The 10016-nt window shown below is 39.2% G+C and overlaps 1 protein-coding gene across 1 annotated transcript in view; it reads left to right on the top strand.

The window, feature by feature from the left end:
- Positions 1 to 7589: 7589 nt before the first annotated feature.
- The window catches only part of brinp1 (bone morphogenetic protein/retinoic acid inducible neural-specific 1), a gene marked incomplete at its 3' end in the record, with an annotated part of 109233 nt that continues 106806 nt past the window's right edge, over positions 7590 to 10016 (top strand). Inside the window, exon 1 of the mRNA XM_083930066.1 lies at positions 7590 to 7647. The remainder of the gene's footprint in view (positions 7648 to 10016) is intronic.

Below are 10016 nucleotides of genomic sequence, written 5' to 3'. Positions count from 1 at the left end.
TATCATGATATAGGTCATTTCATATCCTGGATAACGATATATATCACGATAAAGCACATTTCCTGTTGTTGTGGAAATAGATTCTTCAATAAAGATCAACAAACAGGATCAGCTTTTTCTCCGTGGTTTATTTTGCCAAAGCATTTTCTTCTGCAGACAAAAATACGTTCATCCCTACATCCTCACAAGTTAGAGTCTAGTAGGGAATGACGATTTGCCAAATCTCGCAACAGTCTTTTAGGGAGAGGGACAGGACGCCAATAGCCTTGGTTGGGTGACGTCTTTAGACCAAACAAAACATGCCTTAGACATTACAATTCTGAACATTCTGAACCTCTCTCATCACAAGGTCTCTAACACAGGGTACAGATGCACAAATATGCCATTATACCATCATGAGTTAGCTATTTGCATTATCCATTAAAAAGGTGAGACAGAGGAGACACTGAACTGTGTCTGACCTGACAAAACTATGATTATCAATTACAAATATCCAAAATTCCCACAACAGTGTAAAAGAAAAATAATAATGTGTTTGTATGTGTGTGTGTATATATATATATATATATATATATATATATATATACATACATCATGATAATGTGACTTTCTACAGTTTCTAGACTGCGGTCTCTAATAAACTGCTGGGCGGTGTTTTAATATTCAATTTTCAATGTCTCCACGTGCTCACCTGGACTTGATTTATCCTTCTGTGTTCAAAGTGTGACTTACCTCACAAACAAACTTTTAATCCGAGGTTACCAAAGAAAAGGGGATGTGATGATACAGCCAAACAATGTTTTTATGGTGAAGTGCTAGTGAAGCCTGTAAGTGGCAACACTCACTTCAAGTACATGGTCAAGTACTTTGCTCAGATAAAAATGCAGCAAAGTCATTTAAAATCACAGAGCAGACTGTTGAATCTCACCCAGTTCTGAAGGCCTCAAACTTGTTTTTTGTTTTTGTTAATGCTCTGCTAAACTTTGTGATTCGGTTCGCACCCTCTGTGTGCACAGACCTTCGCTTTTGTGCCAGATGGGCAATTAGAACTATGGTTAGTGCATGCTGAGCAGCCAGCCACACACTGGCTGCAACATTACCACATGTGGTGAGATTACCTGTAATACCACTCATATTATATACCTCATTCAAGGTCCTTGTCACTAAGATTAAAACTTTCTCTGCATTGCACACAACAGCCAAAAACAGCTGACATCTGTGATTTTGTAAGCAGTTTAGTCGCAGCATTGTTGTGTCTTAAAAGGATTCTCCTAAAAAGTCATTATGACTCCAGCTATTCCCTTTTGATATTGATACACATATTGGGTTAAACCCAATTTACAAGAATCTTTAACATTACTTGTCATTTAGAGTGGCATTTCTCCATCTCTGTGAGAAAAGCATCACTGCTATGCCCTCTCTTCATTTTTTCAGAAGAACAGCGTCCTTTGTTTTAGCAAATGCCCCAAAATGACATATGTTTATGTTTGAGGGACAATGTCCTCTCACAGGCGCTGTAATTATGATGGGGGCAAAAGAGGAAGTCAGTGACCTTATTAGAGATTGACAAAGTCTGTGTAGAGAAGAGGTCGGGTTGACAGATGGGTCAACAAAATGTCAGACTCTAACATGTGAGACAGCTGCTTGATCCTGGTCCACCCGATAGAATAGTTATTTTATTTTTCTTCGTTCCCAACGCTTAATATCTGTTTATTAAACTCAAATCACAATGCTTCCTTAGCCATAACAATGTACCCATTTTACACAAACAAGTATCTTTCCCAAACCTAACCAAGTCGTCTTTGTGCTTAAACCCAGCCAAACCTAAACTAAAGTGATGCCATGTCATAAACCAAGTGCTTTTTTAATAGTGATTTGAATCAGCACAGAAAAATGATGTTGTCCTGCTGATATGGCTTCAGATAAGAAAATGCTCATATGTGCATGGACAAATGACATACTTTGCACTTTAGTTTGTAGGAGTTCATCCATTTTCTTGGTCTATTCCTTTTTTACACTAATCGCATGTATTTAATTTCCCTGTGTTTAAAAGCATTGGTCAACAAATACGTGGAAACATGTCACCATTGCATGTTGAAGTGTTTTCACAATTACATATTTGTTTTTGTAACACCGAGAGCTGTCTTTTGGGTAGAAATACACGAGTCACATGGTGGCCTCAATAGTAAGGTGATACTTTTAAAAGTTGTTGTTTCTATGTTTGGAACAGGCCGGCTGGATGGCAGTCTTATTACACAGAAAGTTCCTGAAAATGAGTCTGTTTTTCATTAGAGTAGCAGAGAGGCTAGAATGGTGTCATCTCCATTCATCTGTGTGTCTCCCACTTGAACCTCCCTCCCACACCCTACACAAGAAAAAAATCCTTATGACGGATGGACCTGCTGGCTATTTGGACATCTGTCTTCTCCTTCATAGCCCTGGCAGGGAGAGGCCTGGGTACAGTGTGACAGGCTTCCGCAACAGCGTGTACTAACACCGGGTAGAAACATCTCTATGGCCTAAGCCTCAGAGATCAGCCATTAGTAGGTTGTCACTCTAGCAAGCACTAACAGTGTTCTGGGCAGTTAGGAAGGAGATTCAGCCCATGGCTTCCAACAAGGAGGTAGATGTGACATCATTATAGTCCAGATAAATTTATCTCCTGTAAGGGTATTGTGCCTGGGCTGGTGCTGAATATGGCACAATTATTGTAGTTTTGTGGATAATGGAGTGGAATCTGCACAGTGTAAATGTATTTTTCTACTTGACAGTGGTATTCCCGGAAGGCTGTGAGTTTCAAACTTTGGAAGTATTTGACATTAAGGAGCACATGCTCACCAATAATGAGATGCTGAATGGCATGCATGTTGGCATATTGCTCCTTAATTCGCCTTACAAGAAGTCATTAAGGAAGCTGATGCACATAAATTAGGTTCTTAGTATGCTTTGCACAGTAGACTTTATGGCTAATAAGGTATTACTATCAGAAATAATCCTACTTGACTGTAGCTAGGTAAAGTTTTCAAGAAATAATTTAGTACATGTAACTTAAAGTTTGCAAAGAGGTGTTAAGCAAGAATAACTTAAAGCCCAGATAAGAAATCTCAGTATTCTTTCATAGATATTTCCAAAGTATTCTACCACTGTGGGATAATCACTCTGTTTCTTCTAAATAGGCCTTCAATTTTCTTTTCACATATATAAAAATTTGGCATATTTGTTTCAGTTTTCCCCCAAGTGTTCAAATACTTGCTAACTTGTGTATATTTGCATCTTTTATGGATTCCACAAACAATCCTGGTTGTCAAAATCCAAATGAAATCACTAAAGTAAAAAAAAAATGTATTTACTTTATTTAATTTACTGTAATATTTTTATGACTGAAATGAAGAAGAAAAAAAAGCAGTAGTATTTCTATGACCGGCAATGTTAAAATTTGATGGGAATACTGTTCAGTATGCTGCTACAGCTGACTAGGGAAGAATGAGAAAGCCTCTTGTGTCTTTGGAGTATTCGCATCTTTAGACCCCACTGCTAGCGGACATGTAATATACAGAGCAAGTATGTATGCCGTTGCAGAAAATAGCAGTCATCCTAATTCATCAATAAAACCTTAAGACATCTGTAAAACTGCTCTCCCGCCTGCATGTGCATGGGGAACACTTTTCCTGAATGTGTTTGTCTGAAAAGTGATGTAGAATCAGAAAAAAAAGAGCACCACATTTTATCTCTAACATGTACTTTGCCAAATGCCGAGCACAGACAACAACATGGTAGATTGTGTGCTCTTAATCTGTAGTAACCTCTTCAGAAGGTGTTTTGTGGTCTTGATACGCAGGATATTTTGGTTGAAATGTGATTGTGAGGTACACAATGGACTTCAGATCACATTTTCAAATAATTTAGAGATCTTCCTTTCTTGCCAGTTCTTTCGAGTCTGTTTGTGTCTTCTGTTAATCCTTCTTTTTGCTTTTAGTGTGCCAACAGTACCTCACCAGCACTTCCCCTCTGGAGATCAGGACATTTAAAATATGCATCCTACAAACACACTGCTCGTCATCGCTCACTCTCTCGCCCCCACACCCACACAAAGCACACACACACACAGTGCTGCACATTTTATCAGACAGCTGTATCAAGCGCAACAGTGGCATTGATAGTTGATAGTAGATACTGTGACCAACTTGCTCATAATGCACTTCATTTTTTTTATCCCCAGTACTTCTACACCATCCACAGTAACACACGGAAAACATATACCTAAAAATCCACATGAAGTACTTTACTTGCTTTGATGTGTTTGATGAAGCCTTGACTGACGTACATATGCAAATACACACTTTCAAAAGAGCTGAAATTCCTGTCTATCCTTACATAGTAGCTTATGTATTAGGCTTACAATGACTGTGTTTTAAGGATCATTTAAGCCACCAGAAAAGGTGTGAATCGTCAGAGAAGTCTCATAATATGTAGGGAAGTTTCTAATTAAAAGCTATGACCAATAGAATTACAGAATGTAACGACTTCAATGATCCCTGGAGTATTTTATGTCTGCTATTGCAAAGGCAACTTGTCACGTGTCACCACCACTTCCAGGCTAATGACTCTGTAATGGTCCCATTTATCCATTTAGCCTCATTGAGTTCTATGCAATGCTGGTCCCGCCAGGTTCTTTGCCCGTTGGACAATGCTTCAAACACTTGACTGCAAGTGGAACATAGAGGAGCTAGTGGAGTTGCAAAGCGGTCTGTGACCGCAATGGATGTAGTGTAGTCAAAATCAATTCAAAAGTTATCTATTCTACATGCTTGGGCTATTAACCATAATGAAAATTCTAAATGAACATATTGGTTGCTGTGACGTAATACTCATCAAATGTTGGATTATTAGATGGGAAATTATATGAAATGTATAAGGGATTCCATTCAGGATCCTTTTTTAAACTTTTATTGTCATATTAAACGATGTGATAGATTGGAATTCATAAAACTGTATCATACAACATGTATGTTTCATTATGTCATGTTGTATCATCTCAATGCTGCAATATGTGTCTGCATTGCATTTCTTCTTGAATCTTTGAATTTCTGGAGTAAGGGAAAACCTGAATTCTACAGCTTTGGTGGGTTTAACAAAACTAAACAGACCGAGTCCCACTCCCACCCACCCATCATTCACAAGGTTATACTGTGTTGTGTCACTTAATCAAAGTGAGGCCTCCTAATTAGAACAACTTTAAAACTTCATAGGAAAAAACTACCTAGGAACCTTACAAGAACCAACCTTAGATTACCTCACTAAAAATGGTTTGATGCAAGGTTTTAGCTACTATGCCACCAGCATGATATTAAATTTGACATTTTCCAGAAAATGCAGTACATTCTTTCATATCACAACTTAAAACATACTTCTTGTTTGATTGTTATTTGTTGTTTGTCAAGTTGATTCCCTTTAAAATCACTTTTACTGTATTTATTTTAAATATACACTAATGGTCGTATGTTCTATGTTTTATTTGTATTTATTTTGGCATTTATATGTTTTGTTGTTATCTTGACTTATTTTTTCTGTGAAGCAGGTAGTAACTGTTTCGAAGAATGATATACAAAAAAACAACAACTTTATATGTTTAATTGAGGTTATATGTATAATTCAGCTGTGACATGTAGCATCTCGAGCATCTAGTATCAAAGGAGGGAACAGGTGCCACTAAGTTTAGACAGATATATAATTACCTGATTACCTCACAATTCTTCTTTGATAAAAGTTTAAGTGTGGAAACCTAACTTAATAATCAGTGTCGAACATGGTATGAGGGCCTAAGCTATGAGTTAGAATAAACAAAGTAATTTACTCCTCTTTACTTTACTAATGCCTCTTGTTTAGTTTTGATCTATAAGGAAATATTCTAAACTTTAATTGAGGTAATGGTATGTAATGAATTACCTACTAAGTACTATTCCTACCTCTACTACCATACTATTCAGCACTGATAAATGATGAAGATATGATTTATTAATTGAGTAAATTATGCCAGGTAATCATATAACTTGCATATGCAACTACATGCCAAGTATTAATAATGAATCGTATATGTATGTCTTGTATAGGATCAAAGACACAACAGCAGCCTGTGTGCAATGCTGATGTATCCTGATCATCTGAGATGCAAATTGATATATTTGTGAATTAATGTCTAACACAGTAGACATAGAATGCAAAACTGTATGCTGGGCTTAAGGTCTAAGGCAAAATTTCCCCCAGCAACGTGTTTTAAGATGGTTCCCCAAAATGATGCTTGTACCATGTCTCAATAAGCCTCATAGTACCAATATTGATTTCAAGAGATATATAGATAGATGACTTTAATAATATTGGGAGAGAAAGTAAATCATCATAGAAAACAGATACAAGATGACCCAGTCACCAGCGTCGTAACCACGATTTAAGAGTGCAATGCCAAAAATGTAATTATGGTGAAGAAATACATAATCCCCTTTTCCAATTATGTCTTTGGCATAAAACGGTCAAATGTAAAACTATGGACTATGGAATATTGAAATAAGCCTCAAAGACTGTAGAATGTCTTCTAATCAAGTCATTAAAACGCCCAAATATCAAGAAATAACACAAAAACTATGGCCCTGCCATGGTCACTAGTGAACTGTGTGAATTATGGAATTGACACAACATCCCCATCAATAGGCCTCTTGAATTGTGTTTTAGAATCACGGACAGCATTCACCAGAATTTCTCTTTTGAGTTGTTTTCAGCACCATGGATAGCAACCCAGTGCTCCATCCACTTTTATGCAGCATTAAACAGACTTCACTGAGTCTGGGCTATGGGGGATTTTAAGAAGAAAGTTTCACAAGTTTACATTAACACAGTCATACAGTCACGTTGTATGTTATGCAAAGTACACAGCCTACACGTGGCATAGCATAGCACCTTATGTGCCACTGGCCGCCTACTCACTTTGTTGCAGTTTCAGTTTTCTCAAAATATCTTATCTATCTGTCCCCATGCTTAGTTTTTTCTCCAATTTTGCCCCCTCAATTAGTCACGGTCAAGCTATCTTTTGTGGTCAACCTACAGCCTGGGTGTAAATCAGCAGATAAAAGTCACGACACGGCTTCTTATCCTCATCCACCCCCAGTTCCCTCGCCTTCCGCCTCATACAGTCCAGACCCACCCCTTACTGTCTGCCATGACCGTCCTCTACAATATGAGACTGTATTCTTTGTACCTCCCCTTTCTCAATCTGTGCATCCCAGCCTCCCTTCCTCGATATCCATCCCACACCTCTCCACCCGCAAACGGCTCCTACGGTGAGAAAAAAAGAGAGCAGAACAGTTTCAAACACGTCGGCACAAATCTCACATCCAGAGCTCCCCTTCCTCCTTCCCCCTTCCTGACGGACTTCATTACTTTATTCCTCTGCGCGCCAATGCCCGTGACCACGCCGAAACGAAGGATTTTTTTCCCTTGAGCATGAAAAGGATTGCCAAATCATCCGCAATCCAACATCACCGACTGAGCCACCAGCATGAGCACTGGATACATATGCTCCAGCAGAAGTTGTTGGCTAGAGAACTAACACATCTTGGACCACAAATACAGCTAAGAGGGGAGAGTCAGTTTTAGGTAAGTACTGTTAACCCGGCTTGGACCTCTAACGTAATGAGGGTAGGCTATCTTATATATATATATATATATATATATATATATATAATTTTTTTTCTGTCCATCACTGACCACGAGGTAGTGGATGGGAAGGCAGGGCTATATTGTGGCACAATTATGGCGTTGTTGCGTGGTCAGCATGTTACTGAGGTGGCCGGTGGTGTCCTTTTTCGGGTTGCATGCAATTTGTATCTTCTCAGTGTGAAGCTACCTTTTAAAATAATCGGTGTTTAAGTCCTTTCTCCTCTCGGACTGAATGTCGACGGGGCGTTCTGAGGCAATTAAAAAATAATGTAATGACCCCCATAATCTTATAAACCCATCATCTCCAAACATTATGCCAATGAGTTATTTTCTCTATTACGTGCACTCGACTGCGTTCTGTCTGCACGCTGTGAAGCAGCATCTTCCCGCGGTGATGCTGCAAAAGTGCGGATACGGAGGAGCGTAAAACACCGGGAAAAAACAATGGTCTCAGAATTTTGGGGTTCGCATATCACGCAGAGCTGCCGCGGCTTCAATGAATGGCATTACAGGGGCAACACTCAGGGTGAAGGTGCATTAGCAGGCCTACAGATCACTGTGCAGTCGGTATCAATATTTTTATTCAAGCTAATTCCGTTTGCAGTCCAGCCGTGGCTTTTTACATCCATGTTGATCAATTCACCCAGAAAACAGCATGATCCATTAACTAAAAGTAAGTGTCATGCCAGCTTGGATATATTGGATATGGAATGAGTTGCGGGCATGCTCCCTGTTTTTTCTTTGTTTTTGTTTTTTGTTTTTTTGTGTGTGTGTGTTTTGGAGATTCATGATCTGGATGAATTAGCCCACTGCCTTAATGAATTCTGTGAAAGCAGATAGTCAGCTGGATCCGTGTTTATGTGTACGTGCTGCTCTGTGTTGTACGTGGCTCTAAGCGGGCGTGCAAGAATGTGTGTGTGTGTGTGTGTGTGTGTGTGTGTGTGTGTGTGTGTGTGTGTGTGTGTGTGTGTGTGTGTGTCACCAGTGAGGCAAAGTTGCCGTTCCGTTTTCCCTCAAGTTGCTTTGATTGCTGTTCCGCTGACTAACTGCGAGGGGAGCTCATGCTCTTTTACACTAGGTGTCATTATGTGGCTCAAGGCGAGATAGCTGTGTGTGATACTGATACCAACTCTATGAAATTAGAGAAGCAGCTTCTGTTAGAAATTGGTCCGGAAGCATTTATCTGCACTTCCATGACTGCCACTGCAGTTTCTGTTTTGTTTGTCGTTGTTTCTTTTTCCGGAAAGCGGTCCTAATTAGCTACATTCATGTAGTCTTTAAAAATATATACAGGAAAAATCCACTTGATGCTATCATGATTGCAAGTTTAGAGCACAATAATTGGCCACAATGAACAATACTAGTCCTCCATCTAACTGGAACACTGGAGCTTAGCCTCTAAAGAGCAAGTTGAAAAATGGTCTGTGCTGCACCCGACTGTGAATAATCCTACAGTCTCAATGTGAACTTTAAGTTCAGCTTCAATGTTTGAATTTGACATTATATTGACAGCATGTCAATAAATCCTGCATTATTGTTCTGCCTTTGTCTCCACATATGCAGTGCAGAAAATTGCACTGGCAGTGGAAATTGCAGAAGAAAAGCTGCATATTTAGTATGCCTGATTCAATCTGCTGGCCTTTTCAATGGCACAACGCTGGCAACGTGTAATCATTTTCAGAGGAAAGGCATTCCACATCACATTGCCAAAATGAAAATGCCAGCATTGCCAGTAGCTTAAAGCTATTTTTGTCTCATGGCTTTAGATGACCCAATGCTGATGCTTTCAAGGACTGAAAGGAGAACTTTCAGCATCAGAGGTCCTTTTACAGACCTTGGCAGTGCAACTTAGTGAAAAATTGTCTGTAAACCATGTGGCTGTGATTCTTCAAAGGCGAGGAAAGGAACCTCCATGAACATAATAAGATGGAATCGTTGATAGAATTCATCCATTAACCGTTTGCACACAGAACTTCTCTATGTATAGCATAAAGACAGTATTGTCTTCTGCTGTTCATTGGAGCCATACCTCCACACAACAGCCATCTTGGCACCAGATTGCCAACAAGATTTGTCACCTTACTTAGAAAGTAACAGTCACACTTTAAGTATTAATATGATTTAAACGGATGCATGTGTGCGCGTCTGTGCTCCCCAACCCCGACCCCGGCATCCCCTGAGTTTTCGTATTCACACTTCAAGTCTATTTTAGTTGGGATAAGTGAAGCATAGTCTGCATAGGCAGCTGTTCAAATCACACAGATATCCCACTGCATATATGTTTTAACTGTATCTACATTGATTGA

The sequence above is a fragment of the Echiichthys vipera genome (assembly GCF_963691815.1).
Source record: "Echiichthys vipera genome assembly, chromosome: 16".
NCBI classification, from domain to species: Eukaryota; Metazoa; Chordata; class Actinopteri; order Perciformes; family Trachinidae; genus Echiichthys; species Echiichthys vipera.
Note: the sequence above shows the minus strand (reverse complement) of the source record. Positions and strands in the feature narration are given on the sequence as shown.